At 44.6% G+C, this 18,013-nt stretch overlaps 1 pseudogene; it reads right to left on the bottom strand.

Annotated features, from left to right (window-relative positions):
- Window positions 1-1,273: 1,273 nt before the first annotated feature.
- LOC135574795 (serine/threonine-protein kinase N2-like) lies at window positions 1,274-7,395 on the bottom strand (annotated as a pseudogene).
- Window positions 7,396-18,013: the final 10,618 nt, after the last annotated feature.

Genomic DNA, 18,013 nt, shown 5'->3' on the forward strand with positions numbered 1-18,013 from the left:
GGCCTTTTTTGCCTTTACCTCCCTTCTCACCTCATTTGCTCACATCGTATATAGACTTGTTTATACTGTATTATTGACTGTATGTTTGTTTTACTCCATGTGTAACTCTGTGTCGTTGTATCTGTCGAACTGCTTTGCTTTATCTTGGCCAGGTCGCAATTGTAAATGAGAACTTGTTCTCAACTTGCCTACCTGGTTAAATAAAGGTGAAATTTAAAAATAATTTTTTTTTTTTTTAAATGGTCTAGGGCTGTGTGTCACAGCATCATCGGACTGAGCTTGTTGTCTCAACACTGTGTGCGTTACAGGGAAGACAACCTCCACCCTCATGTGGTACCCTTCCTGCAGGCTCATCCTGACATGACCCTCCAGCATGACAATGCCACCATCCATACTGCTCGTTCTGTGCGTGATACCCTGCAAGACAGGAATGTCAGTGTTCTGCCATAGCCAGCAAAGAGCCCGGATCTCAATCCCATTGAGCACGTCGGGGACGTTTTGGATCGGAGGGTGAGGGCTAGGGACATTCTCTCAAGAAATGTCCGGGAACTTACAAGTGCTTTGGGGGAAGAGTGGGGTAACATATCACAGCAAGAACTGGCAAATCTGGTGCAGTCATTGAGGAGGAGATGCACTGCAGTACGTAATGCAGCTGGTGGCCACACCAGATACTGACTGTTACTTTTGATTTTAACCCCCCCCCCCTTTATTCAGGGACGCATTATTACATTTCTGTTAGTCACATGTTTAGTTTATGTCTCAGTTGTTGAATCTTGTTATGTTCCTACAAATATTTACACGTTAAGTTTGCTGAAAATAAACGCAGTTGACAGTGAGAGGGCGCTTCTTTTTTTGCTGAGTTATATATATGTATTGCATACCTCATTTGTTTTAATTTTTAGTATTTCTTTATAGTATGCAAGTGGAATTCAGCAGGGGAGAATGTAACAGGGTTAGTTACTGTATGTTTCCACTTGCCTCTGAAGAAATGTGTATTTAATGTTCAAGCACTCTTATTGATTGGTTCAATTCCGATGACAATAGGGCGTGTTGTTATTGGCCCCGCTTGCAGATAGGGGAAGATCAGGAATGTCAGGTCTTTCCAGTATGAAAATGTGATGCATGGGATTTTACCATCGACATCGGTCAACATCATTAAGCCCTGCACAACTAACGTGCTGTTTCCTATTTAATCACAAAATAAATAACGCTCAACTGGAACCACTGGCTGGGGTGATTTATTTGAACTAAACACAACGCAAGGAGAGTGCGATTAACGTCTGTTACAGGAGCACAGAGGTTCCTAGGTGTGGGAAGTGTGCAGAAGGGCATGAGACAAAAGATTGTGTAGTATTTGGGAAAGAAGCGGTATGTGTTAATTGTAGGAGTGCCCATGGGGCTGGGAGTCAGAAGTGTCCGGTGAGAGAGAGGCAGGTTGAGGTTACCAGGGTTAGAGTAGTGCATATGGTGTCATATTCTGAGACAGTGAATAAATTAGAGGAAGATGCGTCAAGGGGGAAGGATCCTGAGAGGATTCTCATGAGTAGTAGATCTGTGCCAGCATAGAGGGATAGGCCAACAAGTGATATATGCTTCAGTAAGATGAATCAAATCAAAATGTATTTATATAGCCCTTCGTACATCAGCTGATATCTCAAAGTGCTGTACAGAAACACAACCTAAAACCCCAAACAGCAAGCAATGCAGGTGTAGAAGCACGGTGGCTAGGAAAAACTCCCTAGAAAGGCCAAAACCTAGGAAGAAACCTAGAGAGGAACCAGGCTATGTGGGGTGGCCAGTCCTCTTCTGGCTGTGCCGGGTGGAGATTATAACAGAACATGGCCAAGATGTTCAACTGTTCATAAATGACCAGCATGGTCAAATAATAATAATGCAGAACAGTTGAAACTGGAGCAGCAGCACGGCCAAGTGGACTGGGGACAGCAAGGAGTCATCGTGTCAGGTAGTCCTGGGGCATGGTCCTAGGGCTCAGGTCCTCCGAGAGAGAGAAAGAAAGAGAGAAGGAGAGAATTAGAGAACGCACACTTAGATTCACACAGGACACCGAATAGGACAGAAGTACTCCAGATATAACAAACTGACCCTAGCTCCCCGACACATAAACTACTGCAGCATAAATACTGGAGGCTGAGACAGGAGGGGTCAGGAGACACTGTGGCCCCATCCGAGGACACCCCCGGACAGGGCCAAACAGGAAGGATATAACCCCACCCACTTTGCCAAAGCACAGCCCCCACACCACTAGCTAGACCCAGCTATTCTCCTCCCGCACCTGCTGGGTTTCACAGATTCTGCCTTTACTCTCCTGAAGTTGCCGGTAATAGGCTACGGGAGGAATCGGCAACCTTTCTCATGTGGAGTGCCAATTTATCTTACAATTTCTACTGATCTCCGTGAAGTTATGGTTTCCGTGTGCACATTTTTGTGAAACAATTTAATTTATAATAACTTCATATCTTCATATCTCAAAATCATTGTCATGTGGTTAATCAAAATTCTATACAAGTCTAAATGAAAATGATACAAGCCTAAAAAGTTAATTCTATTGTCATTGCCAACAATGTAAAAATAGCCTACATAAAGCCAACAAATAAAAACATTGCAGCCTGCAGGTATAAATATCCTATAAATCGCATTGGCTACATATGGCCTGTCTGCAACTAACTTGAAACATTGTATCAACTATTAATGTGGGTCTTGCATGAAGCTAGCACTAGCGAACTTGCAACATTGTATAAAATAATCTGGGCCCTCAGGGTTTCCAGCACCACTGAACTCCGAACAGACCCAGCTGTAGGCTATTTGCACAAGGGATAATAAGCATTTTCTTGACTTGGGCAGGAGCTCACTGGAGCTAAGTACCAGCACCTAAAATGTTCTACTGCTTGAGCTCCTGTTCCTCTTATAGAATATTTGCTCAAAAGTATTGTGGCGCTCCTTTGCACCTACAGATAAACAGTACCAGCACCCAAAATGAATACCTAGCCACCGTGCTTCTACACCTGCATTGCTTGCTGTTTGGGGGTTTAGGCTGTGTTTCTGTACAGCACTTTGAGATATCAGCTGATGTACGAAGGGCTATATAAATACATTTGATTTGATTTAGTCTGTTGGTCAAATAGATACAGTACATATGGGTTAAGTTACAAAATATAAGTTATTCTCCCAAAAGCATCTCAAAGATACGCTTGATGCATCTGCACTACTGTTCAAAAGTTTGGGGTCAATTAGAAATGTTCTTGTTTTTGAAAGAAAATATTTTTTTGTCCATTAAAATAACATCAAATTGATCAGGAATACAATGTAGACATTGTTAATGTTGTAAATGACTATTGTAGCTGGAAAGGGCAGATTATTAAATGGAATATCTACATAGGAGTACAGAGGCCCATTATCAGCAACCATCACTCCTGTGTTCCAATGGCACGTTGTGTTAGCTAATCTAAGTTTATAATTTTAAAAGGCTAATTGATCATTAGAAAACCCTTTTGAAATTATGTTAGCACAGCTGAAAACTGTTGTTCTGATTAAAGAAGCAATAAAAGTGGCTTTCTTTACACTAGTTGCATATTTGGAGCGTCAGCATTTGTGGGTTCTATTACAGGCTCAAAATGGCCAGAAACAAAGAACTTTCTTCTGAAACTCGTCAGTCTGTTCTTGTTCTGAGAAATGAAGGCTATTCCATGCGAGAAATTGCCAAGAAACTGAAGCTCTTGTACAACGCTGTGTACTACTCCCTTCACAGAACAGCGCAAACTGGCTCTAACCAGAATAGAAAGAGGAGTGGGAGGCCCCGGTGCACAACTGAGCAAGAGGACAAGTACATTAGCGTGTATAGTTTGAGAAACAGATGCCTCACAAGTCCTCAACTGGCAGCTTCATTAAATAGTACCCGTAAAACACCAGTCTCAACGTCAACAGTGAAGACGTAACTCCGCGATGCTCTGTCTGAGGTATGATAAACCATTTTCAACAGTAGTGTATATCTAAAAGCATTGATTGAAAATGACTTGAACTAAACTAGCTTGAAAAATTGCTCGCCCTTGACTTAATTTGCGTCCCCCTCTCCGGCTCTCAGTTTTTTGTCTGTATTCCTCTTAAGAAGCTGCATGTACAGACAGGGTGAGGGTTCAAATCAAACACTGGTATCTTCATAACAAAACTCTTTCTGAGCTGTTTCCAAATATATACAAATATGAGAGAGAAAATGAGCAGAAAAAGGGGGGTGGTTACCTTTTGAGTGATGGAGATGGAGTCTGGAGAGAGACATCCAGGACAATGAACATTAACTATGCTGTCAAGCACCTCCTCTTCATCTTCTCCTGGGAATGGAGACTGGCAAAAGATTGATAGAGGGAAGGCTTTATTCTGTTTTATGTCCAGTCATTGAAACTATATAACATTACATATTTGTGTATTTGTGATTATTTATCTGTGTATTTGACGTTCACTATGGTGCATTAAGTTTGTTGGGACCTCTCCAGCGCATTGACAATAAACAATAAACCATCTTAAATCAATAAACAATTGGTTTAAGATTGACTGAGTGTCCCTATGTAAGAATTTCCACAAAACCTGTCATTCATTTGAATAACATTTTATCAAAGTCTTCTAAAGGACTCTATGCACAAGACTTTACCAAAATGACATTTGACTACCACAGTTTTCTGTTCAGTGGAGCTGGTAGAGGTGTTCACCACTTTTTCTGTCAGAGTAGGAATTTGTGGTGTTTTCTGTGCTGTTGAGATCATGTTGGGGATGCATCTTCCCTGGTCAGTGCTAGACGTTTTAGATGACTGCTCTTCACTTACGTTAAGCGAAAAGATAAACACAGTGTTGATGACCAACACTGTGTTTATCTTTTCGCTTAACGTAAGTGAAGAGCAGTCATCTAAAACGTATGTATATAGTCAGGGAAATCATGCAGTGATAATGATACCACATATACTCCCATAACCAAATATTCTTAAAAACACATAACACACAATAACTGTTTTACAGTTGATGTTCTTAATGCACACGTTGTCTGTATTGTGTTTGCATGGGCAGCACTGTGCTTTCTCTCACCCTGGCAGTAAGGGGGTTAAGAGTGGCCTTATTGGTGGAAAGTGGCAGGTTGACCACAACATCAGAGGAAGTAGACAGACTCAAAGTAGTGAAGGAACTGCATTGAGGCAGGACACTCATCATCAGATGGCCCCATGTGGCAAAGTTCCTGTTCATCTGGGCAACACTTAGGAAGTTCTTCCCTGAGGGGAGGGAAAAGAACACTGAGTTCAATCCATCAACACAATATACTGTACCTATCATCAACAGTAACATGAGTAAGCCTATTCGATTTGTGACTAAAGAGTCAAAGCAGGTGACACAGAGTAACTTTCTCTTTTGAAAAAATGCACCTTTGATTGGGTTGGCGCTCAATCACAGGTTTGACTAAATTAATCTGCAAAGCCACCAGAAAATTAAGTAGTGTGTAACATATGGATATCTGATTGATAGGCCGCACTGTGGCTATGCCATCTCATATTCGGAACTATAAACAAATCACACCTCAGTGAACAGTGTACCCTGGGGCTCCAGGCACAAACACAGAAAATGTTGTTGGTTGTCCAGGAACTCTTCCAGGCGCAGGTGCTTGACTGCACACGTCACCCTCCATTCTTACCAGAAAACCCCAATCCTCAGCTCCCAAGACTGTGGGGGTCCAAATATGAAATATATGTTTAATCTCCCAACTGAGAATTAATATGACCTTTTACCAATATAGACACATTCAGACTATGTACAACACATTCCATTGAGTTCCCATACGACCAGGTAGGGGAAGAACAATGGCTCCTCCTGGTGTTCTGTAAAAGAACTAGCTCTACTAGTCACCCTTTCCACTTCAATGAGAATATCAATTGCCCACTCTATTGACACTACTTGCCTGCTCCAGTTGGATGCTGAAGCTTTGTCTCCAGGCCTGCTTGTTCAGGGGTTTCCAGTGGGTGCAACCCACCACTCTGTTATCCAGTTTCAACACTGCACTCATCTCCACTGCCAGACACAAAGTCAGATATTACTGTCCTGTATTTTCTTGACTTCAATAACATGTAGAAGTGCTGGTTCTACAGGGACAGTACTTGGGATATTCAAACACGGCAACCACAGCTTCAACAAAGAAGTCACAAGCCCTCTGGGCAGTTAATACCATACATACACAGTACACTCCCCGCAGGAGAGGAGGAGGTAGTGGATGTTCAATATAGCAATAAGGATGAGTAGGGCTAAGGTCCTTTATACAGGAACTTACAGAAGAGGTCTTCTGTGTGATCAGGTTGGCTGTCAACTTTGGAATCTGTTGGGCTATCCGGAGCAGATGATGCGCTGGTTATTTGGCCTCGTCCTGGCAAGGATTTCAGGAAGTCCTCACATCCCAGAAGCCTGACCTCAAATGTGCCTGTAAAATGTTACATTTATCAGGAGAACAGACCTTAAAAAAAATATTATCATTCTGCTTTTACCTCAGATCCATAAACGTACATAAAATATCTGTAAGGTTTGAAGACAGTGGTTACCTGTTAGGGAGGCCGGCTTAAGTAAGGATGAGGAGGTTGAGGAGGAAAGGGAGAAACAACTTTTCATTGTCCCGCGGGGGGAGGGGATCCTGTAGGGAGCCCCTCTTTGGTGACAGGCTCCTGGATGGCTTCCTGAGAGGACTCCCTCAGGCGGTACTCCAGAGAAAGACGCAAAAGAAGGAGTTTCTGAGGCAACTCTTACACACGGAATCGGGCCTCGTAGAGATATACTGTATGCAATTCCTCAAACACACGTAGCATAGAAACAAAAACAAATGTTCCAATGTAAAAACCAAGAACCTGATAATGTTTTTCCAATCTTAAACACATTTTACGAAAGGGCCGTTAGTCCCTATGAATTGATATTAATGTTGTACTGTTTTCTAATAGAATAGTAAAACAAAAACAAAAAGTGTTTCTAGATATAACCAAGCTAGCCCACCTCAGCCAGGGCCAGTGGGACGTGAGATGGCAGCTCCTCAAACTCCTTCACCACATCCCTAGCCACCTTCACCACTTCTGTCTCTCTCTGGACATAGTGTTTTAACTCTGCCACATGAATGTCATGTGAGGATATGGAGGGAGTTTTTTTTCTAGGGAGTTTTTCCTAGCCACCGTGCTTCTACACCTGCATTGCTTGCTGTTTGGGGTTTTAGGCTGGGTTTCTGTACAGCACTTTGAGATATCAGCTGATGTACGAAGGGCTATATAAATAAATTTGATTTGATTTTGATTTGATACCTCCTGCTCGTCTGCGACTGTACAAGCCACCCGTCTACTGTCCCTGAGTGGATTGTTTCGGAGCATTCAACATAAACATCGGATGACGCAATGAAAAGAGATGGGGCATCGTCTACAAAAGTGTTGAGCAGCCGCTGCACCCACCTGGACCTCCTGGAGAGCCTGGATGCCAAGGCCTACCTGATGTCTCTAAGATGCTTCATTGCACTTCGAGGCAAGCGTTTTGAGCTTCTTTCGGACAATGGTATGAACTTCGTTGGAAGAGACCGACAACTGCGTCAGGCCTTCAAAGTGATGGCCCCCCACCTGAAGGAACATCTCCGATGTCGCGGAACCAGATCCCCTCACACAGCCTCCTACAGCCTCCTACTCATGGGACACTATGATGCATCTCTTCCTCAGGTTTTGTATGACTCCAGTAACATCCTAGTGAAACGCCGCTGGAGATATAGCCAAGTCCTTGCCGATCACTTTTGGTCCCAGTTCGTTCGCTATTACTTGCCAAGTCTACAGGAAAGACAGAAGTGGAGTAAGGACGGGAGGAAACTTACTGTGGATCAAGTGGTTCTCATCGTGAACACTCAGCTCCCTCGAGCTCTCTGGTCTGTCGGGAAGGTGACTCAAACTTACCCTGGAGCTGATGGACGTATTAGGACTGCTGCTATCCAGGCCAAGTGTTAGACTTACCTACGACCAGTGGCCCATCCAGGCCAAGTGTTAGACTTACCTACGACCAGTGGCCCGGCTGGTGCAGCTCCCAGCCATCCTCGATTACGATGTAGAAGAACCTGGTCACCTAGAACAGACTTTCTATCTGGTTATGTTGTAGCCTTTAAGAACTCAGTGATGACGTCAAAGCTATCATAAGCTGGCAGAGTGTTTAGTTCATTACCAAGTGCAGCTCGCCACCTACTGTTGTGAACACAAATCTCCGTTTTGGACATTATTTCCTTTCTGACCAATTTATTCATCACTGTGCGTGAATACAAAACTGTAAGTAAGGTATATGTTTGAATGACAAAGTTGTCAATAACGTTAGTTTAAGTATATTTGCGTCATTATTCCAGCATTATGTATCTCATTTTTATGCAAGCTATCTGGCATTGTTAGCTGGTTAGTCTGATGTTGCTAGCTACTTGTATTTTAGTTTCAGTCATTGGGTTAATTTATCAGATGAGAGCTATATATCTTGTTTGTTATTGCTAAATGAATGTGGCTTGTCTTAGTATTGATGCCATTGTATTCATGTTTATTATTTTCAGACCACTTCCAGATGCATCATCCTCTAATTCAATGTGTGTGTGTGAACGAACTAAAGCTTTCTGTCCAAGATGGCGTAGCAGTTGGACGTGTGTTTTTGTCTTGTCCCGTCCTGTCCCGTGTAAATATCGTCTTCTTCGTATATATTTCGTATGTATTTTAATCTCACTTTCCATCTACGGACTGAATATACTCTCCTGCAACCCACCTCACCCAATGTGGTATGGTTCTGCTATTTTTATAATTTTGAACAGGAACCCCCATCAGAAGCTAGCCAGCTAACTAGCTAGTAGTCAGTTACATTTACATTTACATTTAAGTCATTTAGCAGACGCTCTTATCCAGAGCGACTTACAAATTGGTGCGTTCACCTTATGACATCCAGTGGAACAGCCACTTTACAATAGTGCATCTAAATCTTTTAAGGGGGGTGAGAAGGATTACTTTATCCTATCCTAGGTATTCCTTAAAGAGGTGGGGTTTCAGGTGTCTCCGGAAGGTGGTGATTGACTCCGCTGTCCTGGCGTCGTGAGGGAGTTTGTTCCACCATTGGGGGGCCAGAGCAGCGAACAGTTTTGACTGGGCTGAGCGGGAACTGTACTTCCTCAGTGGTAGGGAGGCGAGCAGGCCAGAGGTGGATGAACGCAGTGCCCTTGTTTGGGTGTAGGGCCTGATCAGAGCCTGGAGGTACTGAGGTGCCGTTCCCCTCACAGCTCCGTAGGCAAGCACCATGGTCTTGTAGCGGATGCGAGCTTCAACTGGAAGCCAGTGGAGGGAGCGGAGGAGCGGGGTGACGTGAGAGAACTTGGGAAGGTTGAACACCAGACGGGCTGCGGCGTTCTGGATGAGTTGTAGGGGTTTAATGGCACAGGCAGGGAGCCCAGCCAACAGCGAGTTGCAGTAATCCAGACGGGAGATGACAAGTGCCTGGATTAGGACCTGCGCCGCTTCCTGTGTGAGGCAGGGTCGTACTCTGCGGATGTTGTAGAGCATGAACCTACAGGAACGGGCCACCGCCTTGATGTTAGTTGAGAACGACAGGGTGTTGTCCAGGATCACGCCAAGGTTCTTAGCGCTCTGGGAGGAGGACACAATGGAGTTGTCAACCGTGATGGCGAGATCATGGAACGGGCAGTCCTTCCCCGGGAGGAAGAGCAGCTCCGTCTTGCCGAGGTTCAGCTTGAGGTGGTGATCCGTCATCCAGCGGTCCTCCCCGTTAACCCCGTTAACTCGAACATCAGCCAGCCTCAACCCGGTCAATTCCTGCCAGTCTGCACAGCGCGATATCAACCCAGAGCATATCGGGCTGCTTTTTCACTACCACATCTCCGGATTCCTACCGCAAGCTCTGAACCTTTACACCGGATCACAGCAGCTAGCTAGCAGCTAGTGGCTACTCCTGGCTAACGTCTCTGTCCCGAAGCAAGCACCAGTTAGCCTGGAGCTAGCCTGGAGCTAGCCAAAGAGGTCCAGACAATTCTTGGGCCACATTACGTCTTTTGCCAATTGGCCTGGACCCTTTACTGCCGACATGGAGCCCCGCCGATCCATCATGACTGGTTTGCCGACGTAACCGTCCGAGGTGGTTTCAACAGGCTCTTCCGTTGTGACGTCGCCGGATGTCCATCTGCTATCCCCGGTCGGCTAGCTGTCTGAATCGCCGTGTCTCCAGCTCGCCCATCGTAGCAGCGACTATGGAATTGGCTCCCTGACTCATCTAGTGCTACTCATTGGACGCTATGATCACTCGGCTACACATGCCTCTCTCTAATGTCAATATACATTGTCTATTGCTGTTTTGGTTAGTTAGTTTTGGTTTTGGTTAGTCTTATTTTACTGTAGAGCCACTAGCCCTGCCCAATGTGCCTTAGATACCCCTTTTGTTACACAACCCAATACATGTGGTGACCTCACCTGGCTTAACTGGTGCCTCTAGAGACGAAACCTCTCTCATCGTCACTCACTGCCTAGGTTATCTCCACTGTACTCACATCCTACCCTTCCCTTGTCTGTACATTATGCTTTGAATCTATTCTTCCGTGCCCAGAAATCTGCTCCTTTTACTCTCTGTTCAGTACGCACTAGACAACCAGTTCTTATAGCCTTTAGCCGTACCCTTATCCTACTCCTCCTCTGTTCCTCTGGTGATGTAGAGGTTAACCCAGGCCCTGCAGCCCCCAGCACCTCTCTCAACCGTAAAAGCCTTGGTTTTATGCATGCTAACATTAGAAGCCGCCTCCCTAAGTTTGTTTTATTCACTGCTTTAGCACACTCCGCCAAACCTGATGTCCTAGCCGTGTCTGAATCATGGCTTACGAAGGCCATCAAAAATCCTGAAATTTCCATCCCTAACTATAACATCTTCTGACAAGATATAACTGCCAAAGGGGGCGGAGTTGCAATCTACTGCAGAGATATTCTGCAGAGTTCTGTCATACTATCCAGGTCTGTGCCCAAACAATTCAAGCGTCTACTTTTAAAAATCCAGCTTTCCAGAAACAAGTCTCTCACTGTTGCCACTTGTTATAGACCCTCTTCAGCCTCCCGCCGTATCGCCTCCCATCTATCTTCAGAGTTTGTACTGTTAGGTAACCTAAAATGGGATATGCTTAACACCTCGGCAGTCCTACAATCTAAGCTAGATGCCCTCAATCTCACACAAATTATCAATGAACCTACCAGGTACAACCCTAAAACCGTAACCTCTTAGAAATCATCCTGACCAACTTGCCCTCTAAATACACCTCTGCTGTCTTCAACCAGGATCTCAGCGATCACTGCCTCATTGCCTCATTGCCTGCGTGCGTGATGGGTCCCCGGTCAAACGACCACCCCTCACTGTTAAATGCTCCCTAAAACACTTCAGCGAGCTGGCTTTTCTAATCGACCTGGCCTGGGTATCCTGGAAGGATATTGACCTCATCCCGTTGCTCTTTAAATGTGCTTTCCTCGCCATCTTAAATAAGCATGCTCCTTTCAAAAAATGTGGAACTAAGAACAGTTATAGCCCTTGGTTCAACCCAGACTTGACTGCCCTTGACCAGCACAAAAACATCCTGTGGCGTTCTGCATTAGCATCGACTAGCCACCGCGATATGCAACTTTTCAGGGAAGTCAGGAACCAATATACTCAGTCAGTTAGGAAAGCTAAGGCTAGCTTTTTCAAACAGAAATTTGCATCCTGTAACACTAATTCTAAAACGTTCTGGGACACTAAAATCCATGGAGAATAAGAACACCTCCTCCCAGCTGCCCACTGCCCTGAGGCTAGGAAACTCTGTCGCCACCGATAAATCTACGATAACAAATCATTTCAATAAGCATTTTTCTACGGCTGGCCATGCTTTCCACCTGGCTACCCCTACCCCGGCCAAATCAGCTGGGATAGATAATCTGGACCCTTTCTTTCTAAAATTATCAGCTGAAATTGTTGCAACCCCTATTACTAGCCTGTTTGACCTCTCTTTTGTATCGTCTGAGATCCCCAAAGATTGGAAAGCTGCCACGGTCATCCCCCTTTTCAAAGGGAGAGACAATCTAGACCCAAACTGTTATAGACCTATATCCATCATGCCCTGCCTTTCTAACATCTTGGAAGCCAAGTTAACAAACAGATCACTGGCCATTTTAAATCCCACCGTACCTTCGCTACTATGCAATCTGATTTCCGAGCTGGTCATGGGTGCACCTCAGCCACGCTTAAGGTCCTAAACGATATCATAACCACCATTGATAAAAGACAGTACTGTGCAGCCGTCTTCATCGACCTGGCTAAGGCTTTCGACTCTGTCAATCACAGCATTCTTATCTGCAGACTCAATAGCCTTGGTTTCTCAAATGACTGCCTTGCCTGGTTCACCAACTACTTCTCAGATAGAGTTCAGTATGTCAAACCGGAGGGCCTGTTGTCCAGAACTCTGGCAGTCTCTATGGGGGTTCCACAGGGTTCAATTCTCGGGCTGACACTTTTCTCTGTATATACAGTGGGGAGAACAAGTATTTGATACACTGCCGATTTTGCAGGTTTTCCTACTTACAAAGCATGTAGAGGTCTGTCATTTTTTATCATAGGTACACTTCAACTGTAAGAGACGGAATCTAAAACAAAAATCCAGAAAATCACATTGTATGATTTTTAAGTCATTAATTTGCATTTTATTGCATGACATAAGTATTTGATCACCTACCAACCAGTAAGAATTCCGGCTCTCACAGACCTGATAGTTCTTCTTTAAGAAGCCCTCCTGTTCTCCACTCATTACCTGTATTAACTGCACCTGTTTGAACTCATTACCTGTATAAAAGACACCTGTCCACACACTCAATCAAACAGACTCCAACCTCTCCACAATGACCAAGACCAGAGAGCTGTGTTAGGACATCAGGGATAAAATTGTAGACCTGCACAAGGCTGGGATGGGCTACAGGACAATAGGCAAGCAGCTTGGTGAGAAGGCAACAACTGTTGACGCAATTATTAGAAATTGGAAGAAGTTCAAGATGACAGTCAATCACCCTCGGTCTGAGGCTCCATGCAAGATCTCACCTCGTGGGGCATCAATGACCATGAGGAAGGTGAGGGATCAGCCCAGAACTACACGGCAGGACCTGGTCAATAACCTGAAGAGAGCTGGAACCACAGTCTCAAAGAAAACCATTAGTAACACACTACGCCGTCATGGATTAAAATCCTGCAGTGCACGCAAGGTCCCCCTGCTCAAGCCAGCACATGTCCAGGCCCGTCTGAAGTTTGCCAATGACCATCTGGATGATCCAGAGGAGGAATGGGAGAATCCCCCTGAAAAGATTTAGATGCACTACTGTTCCACTGGAGGTCATAAGGTGAATGCACCAATTTGTAAGTCGCTCTGGATAAGAGCGTCTGCTAAATGACTTAAATGTAATGTAAATGTAATGTGGTCTGATGAGACCAAAAAATAGAGCTTTTTGGTCTAAACTCCACTCGCCGTGTTTGGAGGAAGAAGAAGGATGAGTACAACCCCAAGAACACCATCCCAACCGTGAAGCATGGAGGTGGAAACATCATTCTTTGGGGATGCTTTTCTGCAAAGGGGACAGAATGACTGCACCGTATTGAGGGGAGGATGGATGGGGCCATGTATCGCGAGATCTTGGCCAACAACCTCCTTCCCTTAGTAAGAGCATTGAAGATGGGTCGTGGCTGGGTCTTCCAGCATGACAACGACCCGAAACACACAGCCAGGGCAACTAAGGAGTGGCTCCGTAAGAAGCATCTCAAGGTCCTGGAGTGGCATAGCCAGTCTCCAGACCTGAACCCAACAGAAAATCTTTGCAGGGAGCTGAAAGTCCGTATTGCCCAGCGACAGCCCCGAAACCTGAAGGATCTGGAGAAGGTCTGTATGGAGGAGTGGGCCAAAATCCCTGCTGCAGTGTGTGTAAACCTGGTCAAGAACTACAGGAAACGTATGATCTCTGTAAATGCAAACAAAGGTTTCTGTACCAAATATTAAAGTCCTGCTTTTCTGATGTATCAAATACTTATGTCATGCAATAAAATACAAATGAATTACTTAAAAATCATGTGATTTTCTGGATTTTTGTTTTAGATTCTGTCTTTCACAGTTGAAGTATACCTATGATAAAAAATTACAGACCTCTGAATGATTTGTAAGTAGGAAAACCTGCAAAATCGGCAGTGTATCAAATACTTGTTCTCCCCACTGTATCGATGATGTCACTCTTGCTGCTGGTGTTTCTCTGATCCACCTCTACGCAGACAACATCATTCTGTGCACATCTGGCCCTTCTTTGGACACTGTGTTAACAAACCTCCAAACAAGCTTCGATGCCATACACCACTCCTTCCGTGGCCTCCAACTGCTTTTAAATGATAGTAAAACTAAATGAATGCTCTTCAACTGATTGTTGCTCTCACCCGCCCACCTGACAAACGTCACTACTCTGGACAGTTCTGACTTAGAATATGTGGAAACTACAAATACCTAGGTGTCTGGTTAGACTGTAAACTTTCCTTCCAGCCTCACATTAAGCATCTTAAAACGTTTTCGTCTTTTGAGCTTTTAGTCATGAAATCTATGCAGCCTACCCAACCACTTTTTATAGTTACTGTTTACAGGCCTCCTGGGCCATATACAGCGTTCCTCACTGAGTTCCCTGAATTCCTATCAGACTGTAGTCATAGCATATAATATTCAAATTTTTGGTGACTTTAATATTCACGTGGAAAAGTCCACAGACCCACTCCAAAAGGGTTTCGGAGCCATCATCGACTCAGTGGGTTTTTGTCCAACATGTCTCTGGACCTACTCACTGCCACAGTCATACTCTGGACCTAGTTTTGTCCCATGGAATAAATGTTGTGGATCTTAATTTTTTTCCCTCATAACCCTGGCCTATCAGACCACCATTTCATTACGTTTGCAATCGCAACAAATTATCTGCTCAGACCACAACCAAGGAGCATCAAATGTCGTGCTATAAATTCTCAGACAACCCAAAGATTCCTTGATGCCCTTCCAGACTCCCTCTGCCTACCCAAGGACGTCAGAGGACAAAAATCAGTTAATCACCTAACTGAGGAACTCAATTTAACCTTGCGCAATACCCGAGACGCAGTTGCACCCCTAAAAACTAAAAACATTTGTCATAAGAAACTAGCTCCCCGGTATACAGAAAATACCTGAGCTCTGAAGCAAGCTTCCAGACAATTGGAACGGAAATGGCGTCACACCAAACTGGACATCTTCCGACTAGCTTGGAAAGACAGTACCGTACAGTATCGAAGAGCCCTCACTGCTGCTCGAGCATCCTATTTCTCCAACTTTATTGAGGAAAATAAAAACAAACAAAAAAATACAATGTATTTTTGATACTGTCGCAAACCTAACTAAAAAGCAGCATTCCCCAAGTGAGGATGGCTTTCACTTCAGCAGTAATAAATTCATGAACTTCTTTGAGGAAAAGATCATGATCATTAGAAAGCAAATTATGGACTCCTCTTTAAATCTGCGTATTCCTCCAAAGCTCAGTTGTCCTGAGTCTGCACAACTCTGCCAGGACCTAGGATCAAGGGAGACACTCAAGTGTTTTAGTACTTTTTCTCTTGACACAATGATGAAAATAATCATGGCCTCTAAACCTTCAAGCTGCATACTGGAACCTATTCCAACTAAACTACTGAAAGAGCTGCTTCCTGTGCTTGGCCCTCCTATGTTGAACATAATAAAAGGCTCTCTATGTGTACCAAACTCACTAAAAGTGGCAGTAATTAAGCTTCTTGAAAAAGTCAAACCTTGACCCAGAAAAAAAAAACGATCTGCCTATATCAAATCTTCCATTCCTCTCTAAAATGTTAGAAAAAGCTGTTGCGCTGCAACTCACTGCCTTCCTGAAGACAAACAATGTATCTGAAATGCTTCAGTCTGGTTTTAGACCCCATCATAGCATTGAGACTGCACTTGTGAAGGTGGTAAATTACCTTTTAATGGTGTCAGACCAAGGCCCTGCATCTGTCCTCGTGCTCCTAGACCTTAGTGCTGCTTTTGATACCATCGATCACCACATTCTTTTGGAGAGATTGGAAACCCAAATTGGTCTACATGGACAAGTTCTGGCCTGGTTTAGATCTTATCTGTCGGAAAGATATCAATTTGTCTCTGTGAATGGTTTGTCCTCTGACAAATCAACTGTAAATTTTGGTGTTCCTCAAGGTTCCGTTTTAGGATCACTATTGTTTTCAATATATATTTTACATCTTGGGGATGTCATTCGAAAACATAATGTTAACTTAATGTTAACTCACTGCTATGCGGATGACACACAGCTGTTCATTTCAATGAAACATGGTGAAGCCCCAAAATTGCCCTCGCTGGAAGCCTGTGTTTCAGACATAAGGAAGTGGATGGCTGCAAACGTTCTACTTTTAAACTCAGACAAAACAGAGATGCTTGTTCTAGGTCCCAAGAAACAAAGAGATCTTCTGTTGAATCTGACAATTAATCTTGATGGTTGTACAGTCGTCTCAAATAAAACTGTGAAGGACCTCTGCGTTACTCTGGACCCTGATCTCTCTTTTGACGAACATATCAAGACTGATGCAGAAACATGTATCCATGCTTTTGTTACTTCTAGGTTAGACTATTGCAATGCTCTACTTTCCGTCTCCCCGGATAAAGCAGTTAATAAACTTCAGTTAGTGCTAAATACGGCTGCTAGAATCCTGACTAGAACCAAAAAATGTGATCATATTACTCCAGTGCTAGCCTCTCTACACTGGCTTCCTGTTAAGGCAAGGGCTGATTTCAATGTTTTACTGCTAACCTACAAAGCATTACATGGGCTTGCTCCTACCTATCTTTCTGATTTGGTCCTGCCGTACATACCTACACTTACGCTACGGTCACAAGACGCAGGCCTCCTAATTGTCCCTAGAATTTCTAAGAAAACAGCTGGAGGGTGGGCTTTCTCCTATAGAGCTCAATTTTTATGGAATGGCCTGCCTACCCATGTGAGAGACGCAGACTCGGTCTCAACCTTTAAGTCTTTACTGAAGACTCATCTCTTCAGTAGGTCATATGATTGAGTGTAGTCTGGCCCAGGAGTGTGAAGGTGAACGGAAAGGCTCTGGAGCAACGAACCGCCCTTGCTGTCTCTGCCTGGCCGGTTCCACTCTCTCCACTGTGATTCTCTGCCTCTAACCCTATTACGGGAGCTGAGTTACTGGCTTATTGGTGCTCTTCCATGCCGTCCCTAGGAGCGGTGCGTCAGTTGAGTGGGTTGAGTCGCTGACGTGGTCTTCCTGTCTGGGTTGGTCCCCCCCCCCCCCTTGGGCTGTGCCATGGCGGAGATCTTTGTGGGCTATACTCGGCCTTGTCTCAGGATGGAAAGTTGGTGGTTGAAGATATCCCTCTAGTGGTGTGGGGGCTGTGCTTTGGCAAAGTGGGTGGGGTTATATCTTGCCTGTTTGGCCCTGTCCGGGGGTATCATCGGATGGGCCACAGTGTCTCCTGACCCCTCCTGTCTCAGCCTCCAGTATTTATGCAGCAGTAGTTTATGTGTCGGGGGCTCGGGTCAGTCTGTTATATCTGGAGTATTTCTCCTGTTTTATCCGGTGTCCTGTGTGAGTTTAAGTATGCTCTCTCTAATTCTCTCTCTCTTTCTTTCTCTCTTTCTTTCTTTCTTTCTCTCTCTCGGCGGACCTGAGCCCTAGGACCATGCCTCAGGACATCCTGGCATGATGACTCCTTGCTGTCCCCAGTCCACCTGGCTGTGCTGCTGCTCCAGTTTCAACTGTTCTGCCTGCGGCTATGGAACCCTGACCTGTTCACCCGACGTGCTACCTGTCCCAGAACTGCTGTTTTCAACTCTCTAGAGACAGCAGGAGCGGTAGAGATACTCTCAATGATCGGCTATGAACGGCCAACTGACAT

Source organism: Oncorhynchus nerka, linkage group LG13, assembly GCF_034236695.1.
Source record: "Oncorhynchus nerka isolate Pitt River linkage group LG13, Oner_Uvic_2.0, whole genome shotgun sequence".
In the NCBI taxonomy this organism is placed as follows: domain Eukaryota; kingdom Metazoa; phylum Chordata; class Actinopteri; order Salmoniformes; family Salmonidae; genus Oncorhynchus; species Oncorhynchus nerka.